The sequence below is a fragment of the Neopelma chrysocephalum genome, unplaced genomic scaffold (genome assembly GCF_003984885.1).
Source record: "Neopelma chrysocephalum unplaced genomic scaffold, ASM398488v2 Primary Assembly neopelma1_23, whole genome shotgun sequence".
Lineage (NCBI taxonomy): Eukaryota > Metazoa > Chordata > Aves > Passeriformes > Pipridae > Neopelma > Neopelma chrysocephalum.
In genome coordinates, this window is record NW_020897691.1 from 25,075,912 (window position 1) to 25,095,055 (window position 19,144).

Sequence of the window (19,144 nt, forward strand, 5' to 3'; positions counted from 1 at the left end):
CTGTACCTCCTAGCCCAGGTCACAAACCTTCTCCAAATGTTTACTTACTAAGGTGGACTGCCCTGGAAGTTCACCAGATTAAAGGTTTGGGGACCCAGGAAACCAGTGAACTCCATCAGGTTGCTGCAGTGAGCATTCCCTTACAGACAGGGACCTTCTGTTCAAAAGACTCTGCTGATCACAGCTGTGTAAATAGCAGGAGAAGGAAAGTCTTTTCTAGAGGGAGGACTTATATCTTTCATAGGTCAAACTCCATCAGAAATCAAGGGGAAGACCAGACAGGAAGTGAAGCATAAATATAATATATACACTTCAAGATTGTACTTAGTGTATGAGAACTTTTCTAAATTTTAAAAAGGGAGTGATAGTATCTCAAGCTTTCAGCATACCTTGGAAATATTGCCAGACTTGTTGAAGTTTTCAACATCAACAGTAAATGAAAGGTAAACTCCTTTTCGTAAAGGGTAGAAAAGGGTAGTGAAGGAAGAAAGATATAATGGAAAACATTTTGTTACTTTCTCTGAGCAACCCTAATCATCACAAGTCAAAATATTTTGCAACAGGAAGGAAAGGATAACTTGTACACTGAGGTCTTTTATAAGAAAGGAAGTTCAGTCAGAGTGTGTATTTCCTAAGCATCAGAGAAACAAACACTTCCAGCATCAAAAAAATGGATAAACAGAACAAATTTTCCAGGCACAGCTCACCTCTTCTTACAAGGCAGGTAGAAATCCTACAGGAATAGGATGAGACACAAGTTCAGATGCTGGAGACCTAACAGAGTATCATGCTTTACTGAGTCATGTTAAATATCAACAATACTCTGAAACTAAGACAGAAGATCTGAGGTTTTCTGATGTCAAGATTTTGCACATGTATTTTTTTTTTAATTTATATATGTATCTTCTACGAAATACTGCTATTATATACTGCATTATTTCATGTTATATGAATTTGCATTGGCTGTACTATCTTGGGAGCACATTAACTGATGTACTGAAAAGGGAACAGGTCTCTGCCTATGTATTTGTAGGCTGGAGCAATGGGTTTGCCAACAAGAGAAGCATAATTTTTTTTTCTGTTTTGGACATGTACAGACAAAAATATTTTTTTGCATGCAAATATATCACAAAATTTTAAGGCTACAAAGTCAAGTGCTCTGTCTGAATCTTCTATACTATGAATAATATTATATATTGTAATTTAGAGACAAAGAATCTACTTCAGTGTGATTTCTCTGGCCTTTTTTTCAGTACTGCTACATAAAACACAATATATTAATTTATGGAATATCTCTGCATATCAAGATCCATATCACTGCAAATCAAAGTGCATGAGTCATGTTTTACTTCATTAGGTATTGAGCTATTTGTGTAGGTCATAAGAATCAGAGACGATCCTGTTCTGTATTTAGTAAATACATAGCAAGCTACTGTTTTATGGAACTATTCACTTTTTCTGCTGATTTCTTGCCCGGACCTGTTTTTGTAAACCTCACCATTTCATGTGACATTTTAAGTACACATTGCAAACAGTCGATGGCTTCAGTTATATAGCAGAAAACATTGACTTAAATCATGCCTGTATTCATATATTTCCTACTGTTTTCATGCAGGATCATTCAATAGAAAAAAAAATGGAAGTCTGCATAGGTACTGCTAGATGGCATGGAAGGGTCTATGCACAAATGGAAGTAATCATAATAATTCATCTGCTTCTTATTTTATTAGTAAGAATAACCTTTTCTTGACCTCATACAAGTAGAAAGAAAGGGTTAGTTAGGGTAATACGGAGGGTTGTCCACTCTGGTTTTCTGATCATTCCATTACCAACTGCCACTCCTTAACCACTGGATTTTGCTGATGAAAGTGCTTTAACTTCAGAAGTGAATTGTTAACAAACTATATAGGACTCATTCTTTCAGTGCCTGATTCTGTTTCTGTTGAAATAGGTAGTAACTCTGACTTTTATGTAAATAAGTTTGTTTTCCTTTATGAGACAAATTGATAACCATAGGACCAATAAATCATCATCATGGTTCTTTATCATGTGCATCAGAAATACTGAGAAGCGCTCATGGATAACCATAATTTCAGGTCCTTGCACAGCCTATTCTTGTCTTGTTTGCTGAATGACAATTTTGACTTACCATCTTCCTTTCATATTTGGACGTTTAGGCATTTTGACTAGCTTGTGAGGATGCATCTGCACAGCTATCAGTTGCTTATTACATTTAGCAATTGGTCCTTAATTATAGCTCACATCTGTCATGATGTTAGAACAGCATCATGATCATCTGAATCAACTTCCTAGCATCAGGTAAAAAGTGTCACACAGAGATTTCTCCATCAGAGAGAAAGGCTGAGAATCTCCAAAAATGCCTTTCAAAAAAGAGACCTTGCCTTACTTGAAGACTGCTGTATTGCTCAGTACCAGACTATACTTATATGATGTCTATTAATCATATTATATTAACATTGTGCTATACTACAACAATATATTCTACAGCATTATATTATATGCTATACATTAAACATTATGTATATTGCATACTATAATTAAATATATATAATATATTAACATCCTAATGCTGCTATCTTAATGTGATTATTGCTATATTAATTATATACATTGATATATTATTATAGATACTATATATGAATTTGTATATACACACCTTGCTGTATGTATACACATATATGTATATATATATTTTTACACTTGTGTATACACACACACACACAAACACACACACATATATACAGGCTGTAGAAATATTTTCAGTTTTCCACTGTAAAAAATATGCTTTTTTTCAACCTGAAATTTATCCTGTCTTAGTTATAATCACTGACATAACACTTTTTTTTCAAGTGCAAAAAACTGGTAAGCTGTTCTTGGGGATACACATGCTGATCTTCTTAAGTATATTAATAGAGAGTACCACAGCATTTATTGCAGCCATCATCATTAATTTTTTTAAATCTGTGTTTGTTAGGCATGTCAGTTACTATGCGACAAGTTGTGTTTAGGAGCGGCACCCCCTAATTTAGTGCTTCCCCCTGCCTGCCCCCCACTCAGTCCCCTCCCTCCTCCAGTGTGACATACAAACGGCAGAGACTATGGGTTGAGATAAAACAATTTACTGGAAACAGCAATGACATAAGAAAATGAACAGTAACAGTAACAGCAACAATATTAATAACAACAGTATACAAAGAGAGGGTAATTTACATGCAAAAAGTGCTCACTGACCAACCCGGCACTGCGCAACCCCCAGGACAAAGAACAAAATGGCAGTGGACCCTCCACAAGGCACCTTTTTCTTCTTGACCATAAACCATGCCCCTCTTCTTCTCAGAAGTGAGAATCCCTTACTTCTGCCCTCCAGCAGTGACATGGGTATAGAATAACAACCTAGACCTGCCCACAGGGCTCCAGGCTCCACCCCTTCATAGCTACTGCAAAAAAATTAACTCTGTCCTGGCTGAAAACCAGGACACAAGTAATAGTCTATTACTGTTTTGGATTATTCCCCATGGTACCCACGCAAGGTGTGACACATTTTAGAGTCTGTTCAAGTTTAAACCTCATTACAGCAGCAGCTACCTACTGGATTGCCAGTGAATACCAAGGACCACAAGCAGTCCCAGAGGGTGGGTGAAGGGTAGGTAGTGGTGAAACAGAAGAGGGAAGGAGGCTGGTGAGTGTGCTGGCACCTTCCCCTCATGTTAGACTCAAGATTTTCAGGCGCCAGAGGCTGGGAGTCTGTATTTCAGCCCTGGTATTTTGAGGGACAGACCACTCACCCAAACCAAGGCCCTGAGGGTCAGTGCATCATCTTCCCAACTCTATGACTCTTCTCTCTTGCTGAAGCCTTCTGCAAAGTCTTCACATCCCCCCACTTTCTCTAGCACTTCGGCCTCACTCAAGACCCTAGGTCATCGTGCTTCCCTATTTTTATTTCTGCATATTTTTTGGCACAGATGGAGATGTGACATGTTTTCAGTAAGCAAGGCTACACCCATGTTATGATGGCAGCAGACTGAATTCCTGCCTGGCTTTGGCCTCATATACCAACCAAATAATAAGTGACTTCCACTTGCTGTCTTTCAAGCTGTCTCCTGAAGGCGAGTGGCTGATTAACATCTGAACTCCAATAATAAGTCTTTTTTCCTGTCACCACAGGATCTGTGTCTCCCTTTCTTAGTCTTCTAACCTATAAGGAGATAAATTTTGAATTGTCCCTTCTCTTGAATTTTCATCTGACAAATTACTCTTCATCAGTAAAGATTCTTAGGATGCCAAACACCAGAGAGACACTTACCTGCAATGTGAATAGAATATTGTCCAAAAGCCATGTTTAGTTGCTCAATCAGTGCAGATTTGTGTAGTGTGAAAAATCCTGCCATCTCTCATTTTCCTTCAAAAAGCCTTCTCCACATAAACTGTGAGGGAAATTGATATCTAGGATAATGGAGGACATTCTTATTTTCTGCAGGAAGAAGACTAAGTATTTTTCAGTGTGTTTTTTGATGAGTGCAAGTAGTTGGGTGTATATCATACAATGAATTAGGCCTCCAGTAACATTTTTTTAAGGCAGCTGTAAGGCTTCACAGAATCATAAAAGTCATGGACTGATTAAATGATCTAAGATGATATACTGATTTTTCCATTCCTCTCCTGGTAATGATTGTTCTCTGAGTGATGTTTTTCCAGTGTTTTTTCTCAATTTTGTTTAAAGAAATTAGACAATAGGGGCTTTTATTGTTTTCTCAGTAGGTTATTCCAGTGCCACAAAATTCTCCATAGATATAATCAGCAAATGTTTCATGCTATTATTGTATTTTCTTGTACCTCATGTTGTTAATTTCACTCATCCTCAAATAATATCTGTGCTGCTTACACCCTCAAAACCCTTACAGTTAGTTGCTGTAATGGATATATATTCCCCCAGTTGTGTGCTGGTCTTAAATGAGATCTATATCCTTTGCCTTCCTAACGTTACCTTGGGTTTAATAAATTGGTTCCAAAATAGTGATTTACAAATTCAGAACCTTTAAAAAGTAATTCTTCCTTGCTTTCTTTTTTTTTTTCTACGGGTCTTCTTTTAATTCCTTCCAATTTTCTGATTTTTTTCCCCTGCACTTTCTATAAATTGAATGTGATATTGAAGGTTTAAAATATGTACTTTTTTTTGGGAATAGAAGTTAATGTCCTGGCTCCCTCCAGTGAAGTGGAGCTTCTCAGGTCCTTTGAGCTAAGGATACACAGAATGAAATTTCCTTATCTGACAGATAAGCACCATACTTTTTCAAATGGTCCAGCACACAGTCATTCTCATTTATAAATTGTACAAAATCAAAGGAAAAATATAGAAAACTTGTTCATAGTCATGCCAAAACTGTTTACTATGACCCACAAGCCACAAAAGCCTTGCAGGTGATATGATTTGCTTTGGAATGCAAAACAAATGCCTTTCTATTTACTTAATTTGACTGTGAGAAAGCAATCCTGTGAAAAGCACATCCTTAATAGAGGTAAAAAGTGGTTATGAAAAGTATTCCTCTGTTCTTAAATCTAAGTTAGTGACTCAATAGTATTTAATTCCTGTGCAAATGTGATGAATGTCTAAAAACTCCCAAGTTAATTACTGCTAAAACTTCATTGAGTTGGAATACACTGTAGATTTTTTCAGAGCACTGTGCAAAACTGTTGTCAAACTACAGCACTTAGAAGTGCTGAATGTTACAAGTACCTAATCAGTACGGTATGCTAAAAATACCTCAGTTCCATTACACTTGAGATAGTGGTTGAAGTAATTTCCATATGGCTGGTCTCAAGCATTTGCTGCTGTCCCTTTCTGAACTACAGCTAAACAAAAAATAAGAAAGGCTCTTTTCAACGTTGCATTCCACATTTCTCAGCTCAGATTTTCTCTTTTCAGATGGTGCAACATGGATTGCAGAGGACAGAAGTCATAGCCGGAGTGTAAAGGAAATTGAGTGGCTATCTTGTGCAAGGAAGGGAGGAAGAAGCGAGGTACCTTTACAGTATGAATATTTCAACTACATATATCCCCCTATCTAGGGACTACATACAGGCATCAAGTCATAAAATCACTGGTACCACATATTATCCCCTCTGTACAAGTGGAGACAAGAGCCTATAGACAAAAAAACATGACAAGGGGAGAGCTAGTGTTCTGGCTTTGTGGCACATCATCCCTTCTACCTACTTTGAGTCCAAAGTTGGTACTCTGATTTTGGCTGGGATAGAGTTCATTTTCTTCATAAAAACTGGTATGGGGCTATATTTCGCATTTGTGCTGAAAATGGTGTTGATAGTATAGAAATATTTTTGTCATTGCCAATCAGTCCTTGCTTCAAGGCTTTTTCTACTTCTCATGCTACCTTACCAGTGAGGAATCTGGGGATGCACAAGAAGTTGGGAGGGGACAGAGCTGGGACAGCTGACCTCAACTGACCACAGGGATATCCCATACCATATGGAGTGATGCTCAGCATATAAATTGGGAGGAAGAAGAATGAAAGGGGAGGATGTTTGGAGTGATGGCATTTGTCTTCCCAAGTCACTGTTCTGCATGATGGAGCCCTGCTGTCCTGGAGATGGCTAAACACCCACCTGCCCATGGGAAGTGGTAAATGAATTCCATTGCTTCTGTGTGTTCCTTATTCTGTAAGCCCTTTCCATAGTCAGACATCGCATTTAGCTAGCTAAGCAGGCATTACATAGACAGGTTTAGACCTTCTCAGACATGAAAGCTTAGTTGTCCCAAAGACTTGTCCTGGCACAATTTGAAAATGACACCCATTTCCAGTACAGGCAACATCACAGGGGCCCTTTTAAAGCCTCAGAAGTCACTGCAACTATCTAATTCATGTCCGACAGGGATTTCAGCGATTCCTGGATTTAGCCTTCAACCCATTTGCTGTAGAGAAGCCTAAGGAAAGTGGGATTCACAAGAAGTCCTCAGTACTCTCCTAGACCCTAGACTTCTATTCAAAGAAATGTCAGCAACACTCAAGAAAGTACAGGGCATTTTCAAAGGTCCCTCTTTGATCCCACTTTTGTGGTGATGAGATATTTTTTGTTCTAAAACTTGAACTTTCCCACACTGTTTTTTCAATGGTGAACAATATTAAGAGGGTTTCTTACCTCAAACTTTTAGGGCATTTTTAAGCTGGTTACTTAAGGGAAGTTAGTTATATACTTTTTTCCTCACCAAGAAAATAAAAGACCCCAAAAATTGTACCTAATGATACCCTGAAAAACCTTCAAAGAATGAAAAGTCCAGGCTTATATGCAATTCTAAACAAGAGTTACTTAAATATATTTTTATTCCTTTAATGAGCTCATTTTTCAGTGACTTTTCTTATCTGATATTCCTGGAAGGTCCTTGGCATTCCTCACATTTTTTCCCTTTTGCTTTCAGCTGCTTCATAGTGCCCTTTCTACTTCAATCTTTCATTGAGACGCTAAGCTGAGTGACATACTTTAATTAGGTGACATTTGTTGCTAAGGAGACATGCTTATTTAGACTAAATAAGAGGAGGTTACTTTAAAATACAAGTGTACTATAAATGGTAGCTTTATGTGTGGGAGAGAACAATAGTTTTATCAGAGAGGTCATTAACATATTTCTCGTGTTATTTTGGAAAGAAACATACAATAACATTCTTTTTTTTTATTTCTCAACATAGTTCCAGTCTTGCCAGTCTGCCATGCTAATGAAATATTTTTCACAATTAAGCAGTTAGACTTGACAGTGCCTGGCAAGTGCTTTGCTTTAAATCCTCTTGGAATAAGTGTTGCATTGCTATATGAAGCCCTATGCTTTTAGCATGCTTAATTTGGTATTTTTGTAGTCCAAATTCTGGTAATGATAATAACAAAAAAAAGTAATTAGTTCATTTTCAGAGCACCCAGTTTGATTAGGTCTTGTCTGAATTCCCACTCTGGTGAAAGGAGTAACAGATGGAGGATATACAATATTAATTACGGGAACATGTGTAAAAGAGTTGGTCACTACAGTAAGATTAAAGCATCAAAGTAGGTTTCACATGTCAATGTGAAGTCCATGAGTATATTCATGTGTTCCAATCCAAGGGGATATTCATGTGTTTCAATTTGAGCCATTAAGAACCTATTCAGATATAAAAAAAAAAAAGTGGATAACATAGTCAAAAGTAAGGGGCAAAGATTGATATAACAGATATTAAAACAAGTATACAAAATAATGTAGTCAATCAATATGTAGCTGAACAGTTATAGAGGCCTCCTGCAGAGATTAATGGATTAAATACCAAATTCCAGAAAGTTCTGAACCATCCCACAGCTATTCTTCCTGAACTATAACATTATGCATTTTAAAATAATGCCTCTGATACAATCTTGGTTCAATTTCTGTATGTGAAAGTCCTATAAATCCTTGAAGAACTTTCCATAAGAAAAAGAAGTTAAAAAATGTTGTTTTGAAGTAAGTGAAAATTAAATTAAATTTTCACTAAGATAAGAGAAAAATAACTTGCTATCTCACTATAATAAGCATTATCAGGACAGGAAATAAACTTTCATTTTGTTGTAGTAGTAGCAGCGATAAGGGAGATCATTAAAGCCACTTTATACTGCAGTTGTTTGTCTTTGACCCCTGCCTTTTTCCTGGACAGCATGCTTTGTCCAGTCTGGACAAAATTGATTGCAACAAAACAGGAGGAAGAATGAAACTTTTCCAATCTGAGTTACAAGTGCCTGAAGGATCTGTTGGTGCCATTGAACAAATCCAGTCAAGCATTTTGGGTTAGATGCACACCTAGGATAGCAGAATCGACACAACGCATTTACAATTTGTTCCTTGCCACCATCACAACTACATATTTGACCATTTTTTAATTAATCCATGCAAAATACATGAAATCTCAGTTCAAAAACACCCTTGAGCACCTTGATGGCAGTCAGAATATTCTTAATAATAAGGATAAATTTTTAAGTGCTTAGCTGATCTAAAGAAGATCTTATTCACTTCAGTTTGAATAAACCAATCTATGAGGATTACTTGTAAGCAGAAAGAGTCTGAAGATCAGACATTTAACCTTTAGAATATGTTCAGTTTGTTTCATGGAATCAGTCCTTATAGGAATAAGAAAGTCTAAAACAGCAATCATATTTTATAATCTTCTTAAGGTTAGTGTTTGATGTTTTGGTTCTTTTTTCAAAATCATGCACCAGTAGACTTACATATTCTCCCTTGGTCAACCTGAGTCTTTAATTGTCTACTGTGTCAACAGCCCCACACATGTGCCTACACTGGTGAATGCTGCAGACGGTAGATCCATTTAGATGATGCCTAGTAGCTGAAGACATTTCTAGGGAAATTTAATTCCTACAGAAGCACAGCCTTTTTCTGTGCAGGTGGACAACCATGAAAGTCCCGGAGGTTTTGGTTTGAGTAAGCCAAAAATGTCATCCAACGTAAAGCAGGGATGACAAACATTTTATGTCATTGATTGAGCATGCACTTGTAGGTCTATTTCTACCTATCTGGGTTGCAAAGCTGCTGGATGAATGCGCAATTTCAGCAGCATTTGGATGATGCTTTGGTGAGGGGGGGCAGCTGGAGCCCAGAGCTGGTACTTGGGCAAACTCTCTCACCTTTGGTGCCCGTATCTGCATTATTTCAGCAAAACAGGATATTGTCCAAGAGAAAGATGGAGTGTCCCTTCCTTTAGCTAAGTTTCTCAACAGCCATTTAGCATCAGGATTATTAATTATGGAATCTCAGAAATGGGAGTGGAGATTTCTCCAAGAAGATGAGGGAAATTAACCTGGTTTCCCACAACCTGAGAAGTGTCTGAGAGAACTGCTCACTCAAAAAAGACAGGGTAAAGAGTGCATCTATTCTTTCGGCAAATTATATGAACTGGTTTGTAGCAAATTTGAAATATCATTGAATTCTAGTAAAAAGAGCAAAATGATTTTACCTTCATAAAGGATGAAGGCATCTAGATAATATAGTTACCTGAGTCTTGCAGATTCCCCTCAGACATTGCATTGTGCATCTTTTTGTTTTTAAAAGTTTGCAGAAATTGTTTCAGTGTTAAACCAAACCCAAGGTAAATAAAGTAAAGTAGGTTGAGTAAGCTAATAATAAAGAATAAATTATAGGGAAAAAAAACCAAAAACAAAACCACCACCACGACAACAACAACAAAAAATCCAAACAAGTGAGAAAAGCCTTATTTGATAACCTGGCTCTTGCTGAGACAAAAAATAACTTGTTTTTGCACAGCATCAAAGAAAGTGAACTCTGATAGTGGATGCTTCAAATACATCAACAAAACACTTATGCACGTTTAATGCTTTCTTGAATAAGAGCTCTTGTCCAGCATATCTTAGTGCTGTTGCCTTCACTATACTTTCTGATGATCTATTCGAGCAATGCTAAATGTGCTCAACTTTTTCCAAGATGAAGAGAGACAGGGAAAATGAAACTGCCAGCACTCCTGTGCCTTCTCTCACTTCTATTTCTATTTCTCCAACAAAGAAGACTTCAGTCTACATATCTACATATCTATCTTACTATTTCTCTTCATATATGCAATTATGTCTCCAAAATACAGGGAAAATCCAAAGATAAATTATTTATTTTATTTATTTTATAATGCATAATAAGCCTGCCCACTTCTTTATTATAGTTAAATTTAAAACTACCATAGAAAAATATGTAATTTTGAATAAAACTCAGAATTTGACTCCACCCTTCCTCCGACATCCAAACTCACCAGCCCAGAGAGACACTAAAATAATAACATAGGAATTCTGAAATATGGTCTCAAGGTCAACAGTTTCAAGTTCTTCTAAGATCAAATACAAATCTTATCTTAAAAGACTCTGATTGAAACTGTACTCCTCTGCTTAAAATTCAGAATTGTGCATTCAATGCCCTGAGCAGATCTTAGTGGTGTGGTTACAGGCAAACAGGGATGTTTCAGACAGGCAGTGCTACTCTAGTTCTTTTAGTGGGAAACACGAGTATGTCAGAATAAGGACTCTGCACATACTCGTGTTTCCCACAGATGTCTTGACTCTAGGGACTTCACTTACACAAATCCTTATCTATTCTGGCATTGGGAAGGTCAGTACTGAATTCAGGAATCTACAGAAGCAGAAATTTGGCTGAGGTCTTTTCCAGAACTATAATAAAAGTTAGCATTTGTTGTACAGGTGTCTCTCATCTATGCCTAGAGCATACCACACAAAATGTTTACTCTGGGGCCTGATCTTCCTACTGTCTCTCTCTATACATGCATCTATAAATATATATATAATATATATATATAATGGCCAGTCTTCGCAAACGAAGATTTGGGGAAAGGTCTTTTACCTTTCCAGCCTGCGCAATGGATTTTTTAGGTGAGACACAGCCTGCGCTGAACTGAGCCCACCCTTTAATCCTAAGGTTCATCTGCCGGGGCCAAGCAAGCTTGGACAATGGCAGTGAGGTCCTCAGGACGTAGGTTTGTTTTAGAGTGACCTTCTCATAGATGGATGGCCTCACAGGGCTAACGGGCTCCATCTGCCCGGGGGGACTGGGATTCGAACCTGGGTTACAGCGGTGAGAGTCCCGCATGCTAACCACTAGGCCACCAGGGGTCCCCCACATGCATCTATGTAAAGGTGATTCTACCAAATATGTTGGTGGAGAGTAATTTACAACCACTACTAAAATTTGACTGTGTTATTCACTTCTCTGCCATTAGTATTGGCACAAGGAGATGGCTATGGTACTATTTACTCCTGTAGAGGCTTTTCTTTTTAATTTGCTTTTAACTGATAACTTCAGGACCAAAAGCTCTTGAAAGTTCAGCAATGAGTGGAATTGAGGTGCCGAATCAGACTTTAAGCATACTTCAAGATGGGAATGAGTATGGCTATGCCTAAACAACTTCGGTTGGGTGTCAGAATGGGCCGGATTCCCCTGAAGAGAGCAGCTGAGGGTTTATGACAGCTAGATTGCTTCCAGACCTGTCACTGGCTCTCTTTGTGTGAGTGCCCATACCTCTCTGCTGAATGCAGTGCAGAAAAGCCATAAATATATGCAGCTCATCTTTTGGTTCTTCTCTCAGAGCCAGGCTGGAGATTTATTTATCTGCAATGTTGATAATGCTTTTTCTTTCTTATGATGAGATCAGATGATGATTGCCACCCACTCTGAATCATAACATGGCAAACCTCAAAGTTGTGACACAGAAATGAACAGCAGAGCTTCTTTACCCATAGAGAAATAGAAGGATAGGTTGTCAGAAAAAGTGCTGTGACTGTGACTCCTATAATATTTTTATAATATTGGATCAAAATAGTGTCCACGGTTTGTCCTTACTTCCATTAAAAAACAGTCACTGAATAGTACTTGGCTGGAAAAAGACATTAACTGCTGGTAATTGCATGGTTCTGCTCAGCTGCAGCTCTGATAGAGCTCCTAAAGGCAGCTGGTTTAATGTAAGTTCTGGTTCCTCGCCCTTGTGAACACATTTACAGTACATGGATCTGAATACCCCTGAGTCTCATGTCTTTTCTGTGAGGTGACGTGAATACATAAGGATTGGAACACACACTTGGGATTGCTTTGGGGGTTATTTTGCTTAGATAGGATTAAAGCACAAGAAGAAAGCTTTCCAGGGATCACTGCCCTTTGCTCAGATGGTGTGCTTTGTTGGGTGCTGTCATGCATTTTTAAGTTGTCCTGGAAGAGTCTGGCCAGCTACAATGCAATGATACTTTTGCAGAATATCTTTTTGCATATTGAATATTACTACTGTTTAAAATATGGTGGGTACATTAACATTTCCCCATGTAATTTTGATTAAATGATGTGTTATTTGGACTAAAGGCCATGTCTTGCAATGATGGTACCTGTCAGATCAAACCCATAGAGAATTTCAAAGGAGTGCCACATACCAAAGCTACACGTTCACTTCTCTCATTCCAAGCAAGTATTTTGGTTTTGAAGGGTATTTTTAGGAAATTATTAACTTCCTTTGCCTAATTCAGGCAAAATATGCTACAAATATGCCTGTTCTTCTGAAGTACTCATTTTCTACCTGTTTTCTGTGCTTTTAGATCTCTTCATGTCTGCTGTCTGGGTGAAATAACTGCCTTCTAATGCAAAGTTTGCCACCTTTTTGAAAGCCTATAAAATCTTCTGAACACTAAAATCCTAAGCAAACAGACATTTGCAGCATTAAAAGGAAGAACTAAAGTTATCATCCTACAAATTAGTGAGACAATTGACGTTACAGAACTGCTGTTTTGTTCTGTGTTTGTAGTCTGTTTCTGTGTGCTTGCACATACAAATGCACCCACGTAATGAATGACATTTGAATAAAACAGCATCAGTTAAAGCAAGAACAGTATAAGTCATACATCATTATTGTAATAACAACAAGATGCTAAGATATGGTTTTATGACATTGGAAAACAGAAATTACTGCTGGATTTTAAAACCCCTTTTATCTTTTCATGAACAGTCCTAGTTCCTACACTCTTGTGCCTGCAAACGTGAGGATAAGCAGCAAAATTCCCACTGATGGCTGCCATGTAGCCAAGTGGCTACACAAGAATGTCTGACACATTCATATTTCAGTTAAAAAAACAACTCCAAACAACCATTTCTATGAAAACTTGCCATAACATTTTACATGTCAAAAGTTTGTCTGAAGTTTGTAGTTTCTTCAGCTGTTATTACATGTCACCACCTTGAGAGAATGAAAGGTAAAAACTACACTGAAGTATCTAAAGCTCAGAATCCAGTTTTGGGGACCCCAGTATCCCCAGACTAAGAAACCACCCTGGGAAAAAGTAAATTCTTAGGCTGATTTTGGGTACCATAATAATTTCTATCATTATGATACCCAATGGGAATCTCATTTTAGCTATCAACCAACCCTAGCATAAACTAAATTCTGTATGTGCATCTTTTCGGATGTTAAAATTTCCTGTGGGTCTAAATTTGTTTCTTCACATGCCAAAGTCCCTTCCAAACTGAACTCCCCTATGTTCACATGAACTTGAAGCCTAACTCACGCACAGGTGCAACAAGTATCCACAGAGCAGATTGTCCCTCTCCCTGAACCAAGGGACAGGCAAAAATAATGTCTAATGCAGTACTATATTGACACAAAAAGCAGTGACAATAAACATTTTCTTTTGAAAAGTTGTCCCAGCACACAGCAGGTCCCTTCTGAGATGATGCTGACTAAGGCACTCCCTGCTTGGGATGGTGCTTGTCCTCGACCCTGGGTGACAACTGCCATGCAATCCACAGGGAACCTGGATGCTTAAAAGCAAGGTAATACAATGCTCAATGGTGTAGTCTCCAAACAATTTTTTTTAATATATTTGTGCTTCAGTTTGTTTGTTTTAAATGAAGGCTGAGATCTTGAAGATAAACTGTGGCCTGCTTTATGTCTTTCCAGAAGTGGGTCTCTTGAGTGCAGGAAAACACTGTCCTATTGTAAGTACAAAGGAAATTCTAAATCTTATTACAAAATCTGACCATCAAATCCCTAAAGCAAAAGATACAACAGAGGAATGACAAAGGTATAAATTCTGTAGTTAACTGCAGTTCTCCAAAGTGTGCAATTCCAGATTCCTTGCCCTGTCCTTGAATTTTAAAAAATTATAAACATTAAAAACATCCAGTAAAATAATCAAGCCATGGGATACAAGCCTGGTGGACAAAGGTAGCCAGATCTAGTTCCCACCCTTGTCAAAAACAGTAGGAAAGCCATTTCAGACATGAAAATAAACTTCTTCAGAATAAGTTTGATTCAAGGCCAGAATGAAACATGGTCTCTTCAAAAGGTTTGTGTAGTCAAGTACCTATTCAAGCAAGGTCTTCTAAGCAGCAAATAATGGAACTAAAAGTGCTGAAATACAGAATAATCCATCCAGGATAGAAAAATATTTTTTCCATTCTAATATCTGGAAATGGAGTAGAGTTGCATTACTTTTGCTTGTTTGACAGCCACTTTCTTTTTTTTTTAGCCTGTATGCTGTGCCAAATAGAAATTCTAATTTGACAATATGAAATATTGTGTCAATACTGACCTAGGGTACTGCCCTCCACAGAGTGACAAACCTATTTTAGAGGTTGAAATTCTTTCATATACAAAGGTAAATGTGAGGAAAGGAGGAGCTGCTCAAACCTTATACTTCTTTTGTTCTGCTTAGGATATCCTTAAAGAGCTTCTGTCATTTCTGCAGATTCTCTATTATGCTTGTGTTTGGGTTTGCAAGGAAGAGTTACGTATGGACAGAAGGTAACTTTGTATTCTACTATCTGGACACAAAAGGATAATCTGTCCATTCTCATAAAGAAAATAAGGGTAGTATTACAAAAGCCTGAGGAAAATAATCAAGATATGAAAATTTATGTATCAATTTCTCAGTGAGACACTGGATCACAATCAAAGACACAGCCTAAACAGATATTTCTTACCCATAAACCCAAGCAGACTTCTTTGACTACCACACTATTTACTTTCCAATGCTTTGATTAGTGCACTACTGTTTTTTCACATTTGATTTCTGGCATTTTTCTTCATAATACTGCATTTTCTTCCATAGAGAAATGGGAAATATATTGCCAGAGGGAAAGGGTTAATTTATGAAAAGAAAAGGCGTCTTTTTTAAAAAATTAAAATATGGTCAGAAAGGCTAGCTTCTCTTTGACACTTAGCAGAAAAATCTGATTGTGATATTCCAAAATTAAGATTGAGTGGTTCCCCAGAGATTCATTGTAGTCTGTAAAGGCATTCGAAACAGGGAGTGCTTTGTCTGCACCCTGCAGGTTAGTACAGATGAATACTTTCTGAAATCAGATTTCACTGTGGAGTGAAACTATAACCTTTCCTTACAAAGATACCATGGAGTTACATGTCATGCAAGACCAATGTTAATTTTCTTACTCAGCAAAGCAAAATTCAACCTATTTTATGCCCACAGACAGTCAAATTTTTGAGGCACACTTATCATGTCATCAGTTCCTATTCCATCCATACTGGCATGTGCACTGGCTTCAATAATCCATGAGGTGACTGACTATAAGGTGAAATAATTATTAAAAATATCTGTCTTCTCATTAAGCTCTACACTAGAAAGTTATAGCCCAACTAAATTCCACTAAATTAAAGAAATTTAAGTACACTAGAAAGTGGTTTGGAGGAAGAACAGCAATTCTCTCCCACAGAGGACTTGGCCATTTCCAAATCTGAGTACAGTCTGGTTAGAAACTGAATAGTCAGCAAAAGAGCCACCAAAGCACAAGAAGCCAAGCAGGCAGGGGAGCAGGGAAGAGGCATGAAGGCAGCCTGCTTGGCTTCTGCCAGAAACTTTCCCAAATGGCCGACATCTTTTCCATTCTGACTGGTCACCAGACATCAGAGGAACTGATGTTGCAACTGGGTATTTCTCTACCCAGCTCTAATTATGGCAGAATTTAGTCTTTCTGGACTAAGAAAAATATTAATTAGTTTTAAATGCAGGATGCTGGTCTGAGCAGTCACTTTGGCTACACTTTCAAAGATATGGCTTTATTAAGACAAACACTAAACATATGCCTATGTTCCATTTCTATCAACATTTAAGCACGTATTTTAAACTAGACTCTTTACTGAGTAGCAGTAGATCTAAAAGCAATCCTCATGTAATGTTTCCCAGACAGTTTCATCGCACTTTTAGAAAGCTGGAAAGGAATATCTTCTGAGCTGAAGCTGCCTATCATGTGTTTTATCAGCCTGTGGGGCAGCAAAAACAAATGTTGAGAGAAGATTGTCAGGTTCCTCATTTGATCTGAGGTCAGAATTTGAGCTGGACTTGCAGACTCTCAAGTGTGACTCCATCCACTGACTCTCTGGATTGCTCTGCCCCTGAAGACCTGCCTTAATAAGGCTACAAATGAAAAAAAAATGCTTCTTATACAATATTACTGCCATGAGTTACTACAGAACAACAGAAAAAACTGACAGTTACCACTAAGATTTCTTAGATCGAAAGTACTTATTGCTGGAGTTGATTTCAAGTTTTCACTAGAAAGAAATAGTTCTGTTACCTAAAGTAGAGGTCTTCAACTGGATCAAAGCCAACTCAAGGGAAATGTATTTGGCATTAAACTCCACTGTGCATTGCTTTCAATCTCTCCCCATCCCTTTTTTTTTTTTCCACTAAGGTCTACATCCTATTTAATCTTGCACAATGCATTTAATCTTGCTGGAGCCGGGGCTGAGATGCACAGTATTTACTATTACCCATAATACAAGCAGGCATAGGGTGTGATTTAAGGATGTAATAGTCATGAATATTTTGTCTTGCACTGAAAATAGCATTAATTTTTTCACATGCACTTTCAATGTTGAATAAAGCTTGACTTCAGAAGGGTCTTTCTGTAGTGGTCACAGTTAGAGGGTAGTACTCTTACAGAAAGAACAACATTGTCCTTTACAGATGTTCTCTCAGATGTGGAGCGCCAGATGGTCACAGACTGTCCAGTTTCACAATTTGTAAGAAGACTGAATTATATTTTCATTTAAGTGTGTGCTTTCCAAACTGTGGTAACATCAGTTATCTGTTACAGCCTGGCCTACTTCGCTAATGTAAGTAAGTGTGGAAAAGAAAATTCCAGCCTGTACCCACTGAATTAGACTAGAAAATGGGATTTTATCATGGTCTACCTCAGAGTATTTTTTTAAAATCCCACCCACAGAGTGATTGTATGAACTGGTAGCAGTCAGTCCCCGCAGAGTTAAGGCCCTCCTTAAGTCATGGTTCAAAATACCTAAATTAATGGATTCAGCATGGGGAAAGGAAAATCCAGAATCAGGGAGGACTGTGAGGTTTATGTCTTCTAAACATTTTTATTCTGGGCAGTTTGTTCACAACTGCAGCATCTCAAGGCTGAATGGTCTGGTTTGTTTCATTCATCTTGCATTATACGAAGTGACTGTATGCCAGGCAGAGGGATTCACCGCTGGAGAACTCCACAAGCCAGGGTAGTCTCTGGACACTTCAGATACTGTAGGAAGAGCTCTGCCATCTGTCCCTCACACCTGTGTCACCATCCCTTTTCCTGGACATTCACCCCCTGCAGTAAGTGAAAATAGAGCACAGATTAATATTTCTTCTGTGTTTTCCATCTAGAGAGATTCAACAGAAGAAGCAGGGTTATTTCATAGGGAGTAAGTTGGACGAGTGCTTCTTGCAGCCAAAGAAGCCCCCATTTTTTGAAGCACAGTTGCATAGAGCACTTCTTTGGCAAGACAGTTCCTCGGCATTAAGTGTCTCTCACTTCCGCAGGAAAACTATGTGAAAAGCTGCCCCACCATCAGTTGGATGTGCTGCCCAGTCATGCCACAAAATATCTCATAACTCAGATCAGTTTTCAGAACAATAATAAACAAATGTTAGGAATTAATTAATAAATTATTAAATAAATGGGGCTGTAGTTTCCTCAGATTTTTCTAATTGGAATGTTTACAGGTGCATGCAGAGACTAGCTTTTCCTAATTAAAGGATGAAAACTTCTTAAACAAAGAGTACAGTTTGATTAAGTTTGTGGGAAATTAAAAAATCATCCTGCCAAAGTCTTTAAAAAGGGTGTGAGCCACTGATATAGTCAGTACATTTTAAAGTGATTCCAGTAGAACTCTAATATCTTTAGAAAATTATTAGTTTTATTGAAATTATACTCTTCCAATCATTTACATAAGCGATATCTGCACACTAGACACCATAAAATGACATCCAAGAAACAGCCTGTGTGGGTGAAGTGGTGCCTTGAAAACAATATGGATATAGACCTCACAGAAAGAAAAATGTAATGTTCATTGAAAATTTGGTAAATCTGTGTTGTCTCTTCCTAATATCCCTTTCCTAATACTCAACTTTTCCCATCTCTTAGAAAAGGAATAAAATTACTGATCTATTCCCTGCCAAATTAGAAAACAGGCACCTGGGCCTGGCAAAAAGTACAGTCCTTGTCGGCTCTCATACAGTCACATCTGAACAGGATGCTAAAAGGAAAACTATTCTCCACGGAGGCTAGCTCTCAGCTGATGACTGTTCATTTCTA